This window comes from Bubalus bubalis, chromosome 21, assembly GCF_019923935.1.
Source record: "Bubalus bubalis isolate 160015118507 breed Murrah chromosome 21, NDDB_SH_1, whole genome shotgun sequence".
NCBI classification, from domain to species: domain Eukaryota; kingdom Metazoa; phylum Chordata; class Mammalia; order Artiodactyla; family Bovidae; genus Bubalus; species Bubalus bubalis.
In genome coordinates, this window is record NC_059177.1 from 52,706,765 (window position 1) to 52,722,626 (window position 15,862).

The 15,862-nt window shown below is 44.3% G+C and overlaps 1 long non-coding RNA gene across 1 annotated transcript in view; it reads left to right on the forward strand.

Annotated features, from left to right (window-relative positions):
- The window catches only part of LOC102395913, a 42,752-nt gene that overhangs the window by 12,901 nt on the left and 13,989 nt on the right, over positions 1 to 15,862 (forward strand). The gene's annotated exons all lie outside the window — the stretch shown is intronic.

Genomic DNA, 15,862 nt, shown 5'->3' on the forward strand with positions numbered 1-15,862 from the left:
CATTTCTGATTTTTGTAGTTTGACTGAATTTTGAATTGACAACACAGAGTCAAAAGATTGACGGACCCATGTGACCCATGACGTTGCTGAACCACTGAATTCACCAGCCCTAGAGGCTTCCAACTTAGGAAACCATCATAAGTGAGAACATGAATTTCCTTCATAGTCCTAAGTCAGTTGAGATGTTCTTTCACATCTTTTTCTCTAGAATATAATCTATTCTTTCTCCTTTCCTGTTCTTTCTGAATTTTCCCTCTCCTCATCTTTCTGGTAAGGTTTCCATACACACTGGCTCAGACACGCACATGGGAAAAGGCATACATTTGGAGGCTCTGGGCTTCCCTGGTGGCTCAGCTGGTAAAGAATCTACCTGCAATGAGGGAGACCTGGGTTTGATCCCTGGGTTAGGAAGATCCCCTGGAGAAAGGAATGGCTACCCACTCCAGTATTCTGGCCTGGAGAATTCCATGGACTGTATCCATGGGGTCGCCAAGAGGAGGACACGACTGAGTGACTTTCATTTTCTCTTGGAGTCTCTGGGTTTGAATCTCAGCTCTGTCACTGGTTGATTCACACTAGTTAAGTAGTTTTGTTACGTCTCAGCTTCTTCATTGTAAAAGAGGAATGATAAAACCTATAGAGAGGGACTTTGCTGGGGGTCCAGTGGCTAAGACTCTGAGCTCCTAATGCAGGGCGCCTGGGTTTGATCCCTGGTCAAACTAGATCCCACATACCGTGACTAAAGATCCCACATTCCACAGTTAAGACCTGGCACAGCCAAATATATATATATATACACATATATATATACTGCTTATATATATATATTTTAAACCTGTAGAGAGATATAATAACAGTAAACAATTGTTTTATTAGTATTATAAATAAAAGCTAACATTTATTAACCCTCTTTAGGTGTCTGGTACTGTTCTAAGCTTTATAGGTACAAGCACAGTATGCTATACATTGTACACCTAAGACTGGGGACTATCGTCACTCCCACTTCATAGATAAAAAGACAGCGGTACAAAAGGGTAAGCATCTTATCTGAGGTCATATCGACAGTAAGTGACAGATTGGGGTTTGAACCCAAGCAGCGTGACTTCAAAGCCCTTAATCCATTGTGAGCTCCAGCATTGTTAAAGGTCACACCCAGATTTCTCTGGGTCTCTGCCCTGTGCTTCCATCGTCTGCTCCCCAGTGATAAGTTTCATGGGGATGGGGGTTGAAACTTCATGCAAAGCTGTGGGGCTGCCAGATAAAGTGAGAAGAGAGGACAGCACTCAGGCCAGACCCTTCTCCCTCAAGGGACATCTCTTGGGCACCGAGGTCATGTCAGTACCAGTAGGGCAGCCCATATAGGCTCTGTCGGGGTCTTGCTGTTTTCTTTGTTTGAACTGTTTATTTTGAAATAATTATAGATTCACAGGGAATTACAAAGAGATGGACAGGGTGGCGCTGCACACCCTCCACCCAGTTTCTGCCAGAGTTAGCACCTTGTATAACCACAGTGCAAGAGCAAAACCAGGAAATACCCTGGTACCATCCACAGAGCTTCTTCAGGTTTCCCTGGTTTCACAAGCACTTGTGTGTGTGTGTGTAGCTCTGTGTAGTTTTATGTGTGCGGATTTGCACGTCCGCCATCACAGTCAAGATACAGACTTGTTCCATGGTACGGATCCCCCGTGTTTTCCTTTTATACTCACGGCCACTTCCCTCCTTCCTTCCACCCCAAACCTCTGCCAACTAATAATTTTTCCTTCATCTCTGCAATTTTGTCATTTCAGTAATGCTATATACTGCAGAAACCATGCAGTGTGAACTTTTGAGGTTGACTTTTTGCACTCAGCCAGATTTCCTTGAGATCCAATTAAACTGTTGCGTGTATCAACAGTTTGTTCCTCTGCATTGCTCAGTAGTAGCCCATGATGTGAATGCATCAGCTTCTTTCATTATTTACCTATTGAAGGATGTTTTGATTGTTTCTGGTTTTTTGGATATTATACCCAAAGCTTCTATGAACATCCATGTACAGGCTTTTTGAGAATAGACAAAAATCCTTCTCTGGAATAAATACCCAAGAGCTCAATTGCTGGGTCATATGGTAAGTATTTGGGCTTCCCTGGTAGGTCACCTGGTAAAGAATCTGCCTGCATGCAGGAGACCCTGGTTCAATTCTTGGGTTTGGAAGACCCCCTGGAGAAGGGATACACTCCAGTATCCTTGGGCTTCCCCGGTGGCTCATATGATAAAGAATCCACCTGAAATGCAGGAGACCTAGGTTCGATCCCTAGGTTGGGAAGGTCCGCTGGATGAGGGCATGGCAACCCACTCTAGTATTCTTGCCTGCAGAATCCCCATGGACAGAGGAGCCTGGTGGGCTACAGTCTATGGCATTGCACAAAGTCAGACATGACTAAGCGACTAAGCACAGGGCAGTCCATGGTAAGTATTAATACATGTTTAGGTTTTTAAGAAACTGGGAAACTACTTTGCTTTGTTTTTAAAAACTATTCTTTTTAAAATAATTTCACGCAACAGAAATTTTGCTAGGAAAGAATAGTACAAAGAATTTCATACCGTCACCAAGATTAACCAAATGTTAATTTTGCAACATTTGCTATAGCATTTCCTACATCTCTCTCTCTCTCTTTCTCTCTACCTATCTATCTCTCTGTCTCTATTTATCCATCCATCCATCCATCCATCATCTCATTTCTGAACTGTTTTAAAGTGAGCTGCATACATCATGTCATTTTTCTCTTTGTTGTTGCTGAGTCGCTAAGTCATGTCTGACTCTTTGTGGCCCCATGGACTCTACCACACTAGGCTTTCCTGTCCTTCACTATCTCCTAGAGTTTGCTCAAACTCATGTCCATTGAGTCGGTGATGCCATCCAACCATCTCATCCTCTGTTGCCCACTTCTCTTCTTGCCCTCAATCTTTCCCAGCATCAGGTTCTTTTCCAATGAGTAGGTTCTTCGAATTAGATGGCCAAAGTACTAGAGCTTCAGCTTCAGCATCAGTTCTTCCAATGACTATTCAGGGTTGATTTCCTTTAGGATTGATTGGTTTGATCTCCTTATAGTCCAAGGCACTCTCAAGAGTCATTTTCCTCCTAAATACTTCATATTTCAGTCTGTATTTCCTAAAAACAAGGACATTCACTTATATAACCACCATATAGTGGTCAAAATGAGGAAGTTTAACAATTATTATCTCAAACACATGTTTTTCAGATTTTTCTCAATGCAACTGATAGCAGTTCTCCCCCCTGAAATCCAATCCAAGATCATACAGACATTGCGATCTCCATGAATCTGGAAAAATTGCTCATCCTTTTAATTTAATTAACTAATTAATTTAGGTCTTTTGTGACAGTGGCAGTTTTTAATACCAAGGGTCAGTATTTTATAGAATATCCTTCAGCTCGGCTTTGTGTGATATCTTGTCATCATTAGAATCAGATTATGGATTTTTGGCCTAAGTGCCACTGAAGTGATGTTTCCCGCTCAGGGCACCCTAGCAGGAGGCACAGATAGCCATTTGTTCCAGTGTTGGTGGTGTCAGTGTTGATCATTGGTTAACATAGTATCTGCCAGTTTTATCCACTGTAAAGCTATTATTTCTCCCTTTATAGTAAGTATTTTGTGGGGAACTAATATGAGAATGTGTAAATATCTTGGTGCTCATCAAACTTCTAGCCTCTAGGTTTAGCATTCACTGATGACTCCTGCCTGCAACATTTTTTTATAATAATAAACATTTTTATAAATCTAATTCCATCTTTCCTTCTACATGTATTAGCTGGCATTCTACAGTAGTGTTTGCTCTTCTCAACTGTCTGTCTGTCTATTGGTCAGTCTAGATATTGTCAGTATGGACTCATGGATTATTATTTTATTCAATGGATTATAATCTCTTATTACCATTTTTTATTTCAATGCCCAGACTACTGCAGATTTGCGAGGGGTAGCCTCTTCAAGCCAGCTTCTATGTTTTTTGACACATCCCCATCCTTCCCTGGTGGCTCAGACAGTAAGAATCTGCCTGTGATGCAGGAGATCTGGGTTCAATCCCTGGATTGGGAAGATCTCCCAAAGAAGGGAATGGCTACCCACTCTAGTATTCTTGCCTGGAAAATCCCATGGACAGAGGAGCCTGGCAGGCTACAGTCCATGGAATAGCAGAGTCTGACATGACTGAGTGACTAACAACAAAAACAACATCCTTCTTGAGGCCTTCCTTACTTTTTAGCACAAGACGTTCCAGGCTTATCTTGTACCTTTCCTGCCCCAGCCCTGGTATTAGCCACTTCTCTTTGAAGCCCTGGCTCCTTTTACTGAGAAAAGTGTTGATGCAGCAAGACCAGGGTGCTGGGTGTGCCTATTGCATTGGAGAGGTCACAGCTTCCAAACCCTCTCAGCATCTGGGTTTCGAGCTTTCTGAAGTTGAGTTAGGGGGACGCTGCATAACCTAATGCTGCTTGATTGGTTTCTAGTTGCATTCATTCCTAAGACAGCCCTATACACTGGAAATGGGATGTTTTCTGAGTTGAGGGTTGGAACAATGCCCTTAGTGAACTTGGCTTGGCCTAGCAGGGCAGCTGCGAGAGCTATACAGCTGAAGCAGTCCTTGGATACAGGAGAGAAGACGGGGCCACAGCCCGAGGAGAAGACCCCTGAAACAGCCACCAGACAGAGCATTTGGAAAATGCAGCTGCTTTGCTCCTCACGTAGCTCCTGTCCCAGAGGAGACCCTGCTAGATGGAGATGTTGTTGCTTCTGCTGTTGATTTTGTTGTTATTGTACATTGCCTTTCTCCTTTCTTAAAAACAAGGAATTTGTGGTGATTCAATTTTTGTCTCAAAATGGTGAAGGAGAATTCCAGGGGTTGCCAGAGCCCAGCTGGACTTGGTGATGTTGTGCTCAACATGGCATATACTCTTAGCTCTGAGAGCTGAGTTATCAGATATGGTGGTGGGGATGGGCAGAGAGAGAGCAAAATAAAAGCGTGAAAATAGGACTCTCCGACAGAAGATAACTACCCAGGTTTAAAAACCCTCCTCCAAATGGGCCAAGGGAAACCGATTAGTAAGACCAGCCTGTATACCAGGTATCCTAATCTTTAAGAGTCATTCAGCTCTAGGCCAGTGGGGACCTGGTCTAGCCAGCAGGCTCACAAATGGGACTTTGTGAGATCCTTTTTATAAGGAACAGGGCTGCTTTACTAAGCTTGGGGGCTTCGTGGAAGCAAAAAAGTTATGAATCTTTGGTTAGAAGAGGGCTGGCAGGAAATATACTTGCAGGCCAGACCAAGGAAGTGGAAGAGTCCCCAGGAAAGGCCATCCCCGACCTTTGCAATAGGGCTCTGAGAAGCCCCTCGTTAGAGGAAAGTACTTTCATTCAGCACCAAGATGCAAATACTGCCCCTCAACAATGTTAGGCCTTTTTCAGGCAAGTTCAAGGTCAGTAAGGCAGAAATCGGGGGAGGCCAACACAGCCTCTTACTAACCTGGGTTTTGCAACACTGCAAGTATTTATATGGGTTGCATGATATTTCTGGCCCTTAATTCAGCTGCTTTTCTGGGATAAGCTCACTGGAGCAGGAAAGGCCTTCCTAGGGCTGGTAGCACTGAACTTTCCTGTTAAGAAAATGGTTGTCCCTCTTTCTAATACTCCATGAAGTGAGTTTCATTCCCTAAAAAATTCACACTGCTTTACGCACGACATATTAGTTATCCCATTGTTTCATACTTGCAAAGAATGTAAAATTAGTAAGATGATAAAATATTTAAATTTAAGTAGAGGAGATTTTACTTTGCCGACAAAGACATTACTTTGTTGCAAAGGTCTGTCTAGTCAAAGCTATGGTTTTTCCAGTTGTCATGTGTGGATGTGAGAGTTGGACCATGAAGAAAGCTGAGTGCTGAAGAATTGATGCTTTTGAACTGTGGTGTTGGAGAAGACTCTTGAGAGTCCCTTGGATGTCAAGGAGATCAAACCAGTCAATCCTAAAGGAAATCAACTCTGAATATTCATTGGAAGGACTGATACTGAAGTTGAAGCTCCAATACTTTGGCCACCTGATGCGAAGAACTGACTCATTGGAAAAGACCCTGGTGCTGAGAAAGATTGAAAGCAGGATGGGAATGGGGCAACAGAGGATGAGATGGTTGGACGGCATCACCGACTCAATGGACATGAGTTTGAGTAAGTTCTGGGAGTTGGTGATGGACAGGGAGGCCTGGCCTGCTGCAGTACATGCAGCATGAGTCGCAAAGAGTCGGATGTGACTGAGTGACTGAACTGAACTGAGAGGAGGCTAATTTTCTATGAGTGGGACAGAGAAAGATGAAACTAATATTTATGTATGTTCTATTGTGAAGCATTTGATGCTGTATTGTAGTTCTTTACTGATTGTCCTCACATGAGGTTCTTGTCCCTATTTTATAGACATGAAAACTGAGTCTGGGAAAGACTGAACAACAAGCCTATGATCTCACAGCTGGAAATGGCAGAGCTGAGGCTCAAGCCTATGTCAGTCTGATCTCAAAGTCTGCAAGTGCTGTTGAAGCTGGTATGTTTGTACCTGGTTGAAATTGGCCTGTATATTAGGCACATAGGATATCAATGGTAAATATCCATGTAACAACATGATTAACATTGTGTAACCTGATCCGCACTTGAGGATGCCTCTACTTAAAGATTATTATCTGTCTTTTTTCTGCGGTTGCTCAGCAGTAACGAATCTGCCTGCCAATGCAGGAGATGTAGGTTCAATCCCTGGGTTGGGAAGATCCTCCTGGGGAAGAAAATGGCAACGCACTCCAGTATTCTTGCCTGGAAAATTCCATGGACAGAGGAGCCTGGCGGGCTGCAGTCCATGGGGTTGCAAAGAGTCAGACATGACTTAGAGACTAAACATACATGAAACGTGAAATATAGTCACCACAAGCAAGAGGTCTTTGGATGGCTGGGCCAAACCCAAGAGAAGTCTGGAAGCTGTGTTGGCAGTCCACAGCAGCACTGTGTCCCTGACTTTGTCATCCCTGGATGACTTTAGCCTTAAACCTGCGCTCCTTCACTGGGACCCGTGGGGTGGTTAAATAGGAAGTAGCTTACCATCTTTCATCTCCCTTCCTCTTCTCTCAGCAATTCTTTTTCCAGGGCTAATTCGCTTTCAGGCTCTGCCTGACCTAATGAAGAGGCTGGGAGCCCTGAGATATGACTGTGATCCTGCACAGCTGAACATTTAATATTGATTTTGTAGGACATTTTTTAATTTACAAAGTGCTTTCAATCACATTGTCTAATGAGTTATCAACAAGGGTTAGGAAAAGTGGTAAGAAGTAAGGTAAAGATGACAAAAAGCGTTAAGATGAGCCTGGGAATGAAGCTGATCCTCTGGAGATGGGGTGGAGGTTGATGAAGAAAGATTGTGTTGGTGAGCCAGCCCCTGAGCACCAGGCAGAGTAAGGACAGGACTTGACAGAATCACTGACCCACAAGCCCCATTTCCCAAGACCCTTGCCCACTGCAGACCCCAGCTGATAGAGAGCCAGGAACTGTAATTTCTCCAAGAGACAGCTACGGCGAACTCTGACAGAAGCTTCCCTCTGACGCTTCACATGCCTTCATGTGGTCAGGACCACAGGGCCATTTTGTGATGCGTTTATCTATGCCCTGGTGGCTTATCCTTAAGAACCTCATTTAGAATGGTGCTTTGCCAAAGATAAGAGTTGTGAAGTTGACAGGGCCTGGGACTGCGTCTCTCTTGGCCTGACCTTTTCTACTCCTTTATGAGTCTGATCCATATTCCATTACCTTCAGATAAGCTGTGCTTGCTTGGCGGGGAGTGGGTGCCAGTGAGTAAGCTGCCTGGATTCTACCAGCATTTTCACAGTCTTCCCTGCCATTCTGTACAGAAAAATGAGAATGGAGGCAGATTTTCCAGCAGTGCCGTGGGGAAAATTATTCTGGGCAAGGACTTTATGAACTCTTTCCAGCCACCAAAAATGAGGCTGCTGAGTCCAGGCGTGTCTGGCCAAGCACGTCCTTACGTTTCAAGGGTACAGCTTGGGAAGGCGGGGCGGCCCTCACAGCAGCCGCTCTCTGGCCAGCCCCGAGGCTGGCCGCATGAAGGGGGATTGGGTCGGTGCCCCTGTGATGGAGCTCCTCCACCACTCCCCGCCGGATGTGAGTGGGTGAAAACAGGTGTGCAGAGGATGGTATGCTGATGCCCTCTGTCAGGAGTGCAGCTGGTGGTCTGTGAGCCAGCTCCCAGCCAGGGCCGCCTCTGCGCAGCGGCGATACCAGCAGCTGGACCCAAGGGCCTCCCTCCACCCACAGTCAGGACCCTGTGCTCTCCAGGATTTCCTGACGATGGTCTGCTCACTCCAGTGACGAGACGTGACTTGGTGCATAAAGTGGGGATCTATTCCCCACAGAGTGATAATACTGTTGTTTCAGATTTGAACACTGAACCTGAGTATTTCCATTTGCTCCATATTTAGCACCACCTGCTCTGTACTTTTCCCCTCTGTGTAGTTGTTTCTCTATACCCCAGGCTATGGGCACCATGGCCTGTGGGGTTATGTCCTGTGCGTCCTGGTGTGTTTGCCCCAGGCATCTAGGACAATGCTTTGTTGCTGTTGTTCAGTTCCTAAGCTGTGTCTGACTCTTTGCAACCCCATGGAATGTGGCACATCAGGCTTCCCTGTCCTTAACTATCTCCCAGAGTTTGTTCAAATTCATGTCCATTGCATCAGTGATGCTATCTAACCATCTTATCCTCTGCTGCCTTCAATCTTTCCCAGCATCGCGGTCTTTCCCAAAGAGTTGGCTCTTTGTATCAGGGGGCCAAAGTGTTGGAGCTTCAGCTTCAGCATCAGTCTTTCCCAGTGAATATTCAGGACTGATTTCCTTTAGGATTGACTGGCTTGATCTCTTTGCTGTCTAAGGGCCTCTCAAGAGTCTTCGTCAGCACCACAGTTTGAAAGCATCAATTCTTTGTCACTCAGCCTTCTTTTTGGCCCAACGCTCACATCCATACATGACCACTGGAAAAATCATAGCTTTGACTATATGAACCTTTGTTAACAAACTGATGTCTCTGCTTTTTAATACACTATCTAGGTTTGTCATAGTTTTCCTTCCAAGGAGCAAGCGTCTTTTAATTTCATGGCTGCAGTCACCATCTGCAGTGATTTTAGAGCCCAAGACAATAAAATCTGTCCCTCCTTCCACTTTTCCCCTTCTATTGCTGTGAAGTGATGGGACTGGATGCCATGACTCTTCGTTTTTTGAATGTTGAGTTTTAAGCCAGCTCTTTCACTTTCCTCTTTCACCCTCTTCAAGAGGCTCTTTAGTTCCTCTTCACTTTCTGCCATTAGAGTAGTATCATCTACATACCTGAGGTTGTTGATATTTCTCCTGGCAGTCTGTGGGGTTGTGATTCATCCAGCCTGACATTTTGCATGATGTACTCTGCAGATAAGTTAAATAAGCAGGGTGACAATATTCAGCCTTGTCATACTCCTTTCACAATTTGCATACAGCAAGCATTTTTTCCCATACTAAATGTTTGTTAGCTCAAGAAAATCAGTAACAGTAGATTTAATTTGATTCAAACCCCTATTTGGGGAATGAGATGGGGCTAGGGATGGAGGATGGGGCTTAAGGACCTGGAATATGGAGTCAGTGTTGGAATCTGTCTTCACCTACCAGCTGTTTGGCCTTGGGCAGGTTAGTCACCCTCTCTGAGTCTCAGTTTCTTTTGCTGTGAAATGGAGGTAGTGATAGTTACTCAACACTATTGTTGAAAGCATCAAATGGGATCACAAGCATGTACACATTTTCTAGCAAAGTTCCTGGCGAAGCAAGTCCACGATAGATGGATGAGTATTGGAAACTGTTATGAAAACATTAAGAACCAAAAGGGTTAAATGAATTGCCCCAATTAATACAATGAGTACTATTTATTCAATTACACTACAGTGTGGGGTATGCGTACTTAGTCATATCTGACTCTTTGTGACCCCCTGGACTGTAGCCTGCCAGGCTCTTCTGTCCATGGGATTCTCCAAGCAAGAATACTGGGATGGGTAGCCACTCCCTTCTTCAGGTTCCAACAAAAGAAGCCACTGCAATGAGAAGCCTCGGTACCACAACTAGAGAATAGCCCCTGCTTGCCATAACTAGAGAGAAGTCTGCCTGGAGCAATGAAGACCCAGCTCAGCCAAAACCAAAAAACCCTATGGAAAAAAAGAGAAGATGATGAAGAGGCCAGCTAGGGCAGAGAGCTGAGTCCCAGGCAGCTGCTGTTCCTTCACCTCCAGCCTGGGAGCCAGGAGATGGGCCTGGTCTTTGCCCTCACCTTGGGGAAGGATGGACCCCTCTACCTGCTGGGGCTGCCACCTCGGGCAAGTGTAAACATTGTTTTCAGGCAAGAGCAACAAAAAAATGCTCTACTCCTGATATATTCAGGGAAATCATCTATTGGATTTTAGTCCAAATGTCTCCCAAGGTGGAGGCTGTGCACAAAAAGGCTTAGGGGAGTCTGGCCACCTCTGGTCATGCCAGGTGTCTTGCCCAGGAGTGGAACAGAAGGGTGCTGGGAGCTGAAGGAAATGCCCTGAAGTGTGAACTCAAGTTACTCAGTACTGCTGTGTGGGGGTTGAACTCTGAAATGTTTTGCCTTTTGCAGAAGAATAAATAAAGGGAAAGAAAGAAGAAAGGGATACACTCCTCTTAATGATCCCATTAAAATGGGAACCTCATCTACCAACTTTCTAAAGCCATTGTTTTAGAACCAGGCCAAGTGCTCAGCTCTGTTTATGTTTGGCCAGGGGTGTTTAGCACACGCTGCAGTGAGGCAGCCAGAGGGAAAACTGTTTGGAAGAGACTTACAGGAAGAGAGCTGATTCCTGGGAAGCGTGGTGGTGGGACCTCCCCGCCTCCCTTCCAAAACCTTTCTTGAGCACCACTCACATGCTGGCACTGGTGCCCGTGGGGACGACGATGAGCAGCCTGCCCGGGCCCTCATTCTGCCCACAGCACATGGAGGCTCAGGCCTTGAGACAACTTGCTGGCAATGGAGGGGGTGAGACTTGCTCCTAGGCCGTTGGAGTCCAAATCCACTGTGCTGGGAAAAAGACCAAGCTTTGGACAGCCAGCGCTTGGCAGCCTGAAAAGGTGTGTCTGAGGTTTCCTGCTCTTCTCCATCCTCTTTAAAGCCCCTTCTTTCTCATCACTCCACCTCTTCCCAGCAGAGGCCCCACCCAAGGAAGAGGCTTTTCTCCCCCGTGTGCAGGAAAGAGCTTGCTTGGCTTCTTCCAGGGCCAAAGGGAAAAGTGGCTCTTCAATAAGAATTATCCGATCTACTTCATGATCTCCAGGAGCATGTGTATTATTGAATACCTATGGCTCTGAGCCTCCTTTTGGCCATTTTTCAATGGGCGGTTGTAACAACTCACTTCCCAGTGAGAGCACATGCCTCAGTGATTGATAAACACCAGGGGAAGGGCCACATCCATTTCAAAGAACATCAGTCAGGTCTGCCCACCTAACAGTTTCAAGTTGGAAGGAAGCTAGGGACCAGTAACATGGCCATACGGGGAGAAGGTGCTGTCTTCCCAACTCCACACTCTAGATGTGGTCGCTGGCCCTGCAGACTAGTGTGCACCGGGCAGCTGTTATTCCTTCTCCTAAGAAGTGAGATGAGGCAAGGCTGAACTCAGAACTAGCTCCAGATAGCTGTGCAGAGTGACTCTTGCAGACAAAACAATGAGCTTCCTATATTTTCCTGTGAAAGGTTGTTGCTGAACCACGAAAGATGCCAGGATTCTTGGCCTCCAGAGGGGATGAAATCAATCTGGGGCCAGAGATGAGGCTTGATCGCTCAGAGCTTTTGTGTAATAAGGTTTTATTAAAGTATAAAAAAGATAAAGAAAGCTTCTGACATAGGCATCAGAAGGGGGCAGAGCCTAGAAATTGACTCTCTCACCTGGCTGGAGTGCACATCACCTATTGCTATATTACCTGGTGCTTCTATCTTGGGGCTTTTAGAAGCTCATGGAGTTACAAGGCAATTAGTTTTATCTTCCTTTGTGGACTTCTCTCCTTCCCCTGCCCAGAGAGAGAGGAAGGAATCTTGGACTTGGGGTGACTCTGACCCTTGGTTAGGCTATATGCCTAGGCTGTCAGAGATGAAGCCAAGACCATCAACAACTCTGAGTGGAGACAGAGCCAAAGCTTTGAGAGAAGGGTCTTAGGCGAAGAATCTAACCAAGGCTGTGTTTTGTTGGAAGGTGCATTTGACATTTCTGTTTGTAACTGGGATGTGTTTGTATAACTGGGACACCCTTCAGAGCGGGAAACACCTTTTATCCAAATATCTCCAAGTACCATAGAAAAATGAACATCTTACTTTTCATGATTCCAGACAAAATTTGATTTTCTTCTCATAGCACACGGGTTTTATTTTGATGGGCTAGTCTGGAAAATCTGACTGACATTTCTGATTGACATTGATTACATGCTGATTTATCTAGTCTGTAGTCCTTGGCTTTTTTTTTTTTTTTTTTTTCTGAATAAAAATAAACCAGAGTGATCTGGAATTAGATAATATCGCACTTGTCTTCTGATTCCTACTGCATGAGGGCTCCCTGTGCAACTGGGGTTAATCTGTGATGGGTTAATTTACATCATGCATTCAACATAAGAAATAATTGTGTGGCTTAGAAGTGCTATATCACTTAGGAGAAGAATTGTGACCTCCCTCTTCTGCTTTCTTTTCTTCATTTATCCGCCCACCCCCCCCCAATCAGAGTTGACCTAGTGGGTGAGGTGGGCCAATTCTCCTGGGAGTTGCAGAGGCTCCTGGAAGTGACCACAGCTGGGGAGGGCCTTCTTCTCTGAAGGAGCCACAGACCATACTGAGATCAGTTTTGTCACACAGCATGCTGCCTGTTCTTCCTGTCTTTATCATCTTCCCTCCCAATGGGGATGTAGGAGATGGTCTCCAGAAGTGTTAATTGTCTTTAATGCAGCTGTTAATGAGAAAGGAGATGATAAGGAACCAGTCCCCTTCCTGCCTTCCTCCCCCTCTTCTTCCCTCCCTCCCTCCTTCCCTCCCTCTTCCATCTACAGTAGCTACAGAGCAGCTCTAGGGTCCCTGGAGGTTTGGCACCCAGGGGTTGAGGATGCTGACAGACCAGTGAGACAGACAGGAAAACAAATCAGGGTGTTGGAGTGTTATGGGATCTATGAGAGACCTGTGGGGGGATTCAGCTCACAGAGTGGTCCTTCCCCCACAGTAGTTGGAGTAGGGGTGGAGAGACAGGAAAAGTAGAAGGGGAAGGAGGGGTGGAGGCACAGATCATATTTATCACCCTACCCTTGTGAGATGCTTGTATTATACAGGCCCAGCTGTACCTCTGCCAAGGTGGATATTGCATTTTTTTCTCTTCCATTTGTGGTTTATTACAGGATATTGACTATAGTTCCTTGTGCTACACAGTAGGACCTCATTGTTTATCCATCCTATATATAATAGTTTGTATCTGCTAGTTCCAACTCTCAATCTTTCTCTCCCCTACCCATCCCCCTTGGCATCTTCTGTATGAAGATGCATCTACTTGCATCATACAAGTCTTCTGTATGTCTGTGAGCCTGTTTTATAGATAAGTTCATTTGTGTTATATTTTAAATTCCCTATATAGGAGATATGATATGGTATTTGTCTCTTTCCAAATTATTTCACTTTGTATGATCATCTCTGGGTCCATCCATATTGCTGCAAATGGTATTGTTTCATTTTTATGGCTAACATCCCATTGTATTTATGAGTATATAGATATGTACCACATCTTCTTTATCTATTCAGCTGTTGGGCATTTTGGTTGCTTCCATGTCTTGGCTATTGTAAATAGTGCTGCTATGAACATAGAGGTGCATGTATCTTTTCACATTTTGTCCAAATATAGGCCCAGGAGTGGGATTGCTGGATCATATGGCAACTCTATTTTTAGCTTTTTGGGGAACCTCCCTAGTGACTTTTTGACTCAGGAGTCCAAAGATCTGGTCCCTTACCTCAACAGGAGACAGCTCTGAAGGGCCATCCCAGCCCTGGAGCTCCCACGGCATCCGTTGAGGCCTGTTACACACAGCATCTCTGCTGCACAGCAACCGTGCAGTTACCTTCTTCCAGAAGGCAGCTCCCTGAAAGTGTTGTTTTCAGGAGCTCCTCCCAGGAAGCTCCTTCTGAACACCCACAGCTCAGGTTCATGGGAACCTGACCAGGACTCATCCTAGAGATAACCATTTTCCTCTGTGCTGTAGTTTCCTCCAGCTTCCTTTTATTTATTGACGTTATCATCCCATAAATCTATCATAATTTTCACTGAAATAGAGACAACCCTTCTCCATCTAACCACTCATCTTGAAGTCGATTTTTTTCCCCCTGTAATTTCATAGTTGTCCCTGGCTAACTGCCTTGCTCTCCCATGAACACTTCCATGGACCTCACAAATCTGTAACCTCACAAATATAAACATTATAACTAATTCTTGCCTTTACTCTTTACAAAATCTTAACTTCCCGTTATAAAATCAATTATGTGCAATTGTAATTAGCTTAGAAAACAAGATGAAAATCTACCCATAATCCCTCTACTTGGAAATGACCATTTCAATATTTTCATGTTTCTTACCTTTTATGAACTCTAGTTGAAGCTACACTATACTCTGCTTTCTCACCTGACATTGTGTTTTACACATTTCAAGTCATTAAATATTCTAAAGATGGTACTTTAAAGGTGGTCGTATTCCAAGGTTAAGGTTGAGTTCTTATGCAAGTTCTTATGCAACCCTTCTCTGATGTCAGGCCTCTGGGTCAGCAACAGTGTTTTGAGTGAACCAGGGCAAGTCCACCCACTTGGAGTAACAGGGCCAGAGGGCAAAATGCTTTCCAGCTAGTGTGGACCCAGGTGTGTCTTTATTGTTTCCCATGTGGACACGTCAAGAAGTCTGTAAGGCTTTTGAGGGTAGAATCTAGAGTCTTTTGCATCCCCTTGAACACCATTTCTCAGAATATACTTTTCGTTCATGATTTTAGATAGCATACAGGTGAACATTATTATTATTCATTTTTGTTCTTTAAAATTTAGGGACTGGTATAAATTATTCAGGCTTCACAAATGCTATTGTTTTGGACAAGTAAAAAGCACTTAGAAAAAAAGTGGATAGATACTCAAGATCACCAATGACTAGGGAAATGCAAATCAAAACCACATAAGATACTACTTCATACCCATTAGGATAGCTATTATGAAAAAAATAAAAGCAGTGCCCAGAAAGCAATAGGGTGCAGGAAAATTGGAATATTTATGCCTTGCTGATGGGCATGTAAAATGGTGAAGCTGTTGTGGGAAACGTACAGTAGTTCTTTACAAAATTAAAACAGAATTATGATATGATCCAGCAATTCCACTTGTGACTCTATACATCAAAGAACTGAAAGCAGGGACTGGAAGATGTACTTATACACCAATGTTCACATCACATTATTCATAATAGCCAAAAGGTAGAAACCAAATGCCATTAATGGATGGATAACCAAATGTGGTATATACATATAATGGAATATTTATTTGGCCTTTTAAAAGAAATGAACTTCTGACACATGGGTGAACCTTGAAGACAGTATACTGAGTGAAATATGCCAGTCACAAAAGGATGTATATGACTACTTATGTGAGGTGTCTAGAATAAACTCATGGACACAAAATAGACTAGTGGCTGCCAGGGGCTGTGGGGAGGAAAAATGAGTTGTTATTGAGTTTCAGTTTTAAAAGATGAAAA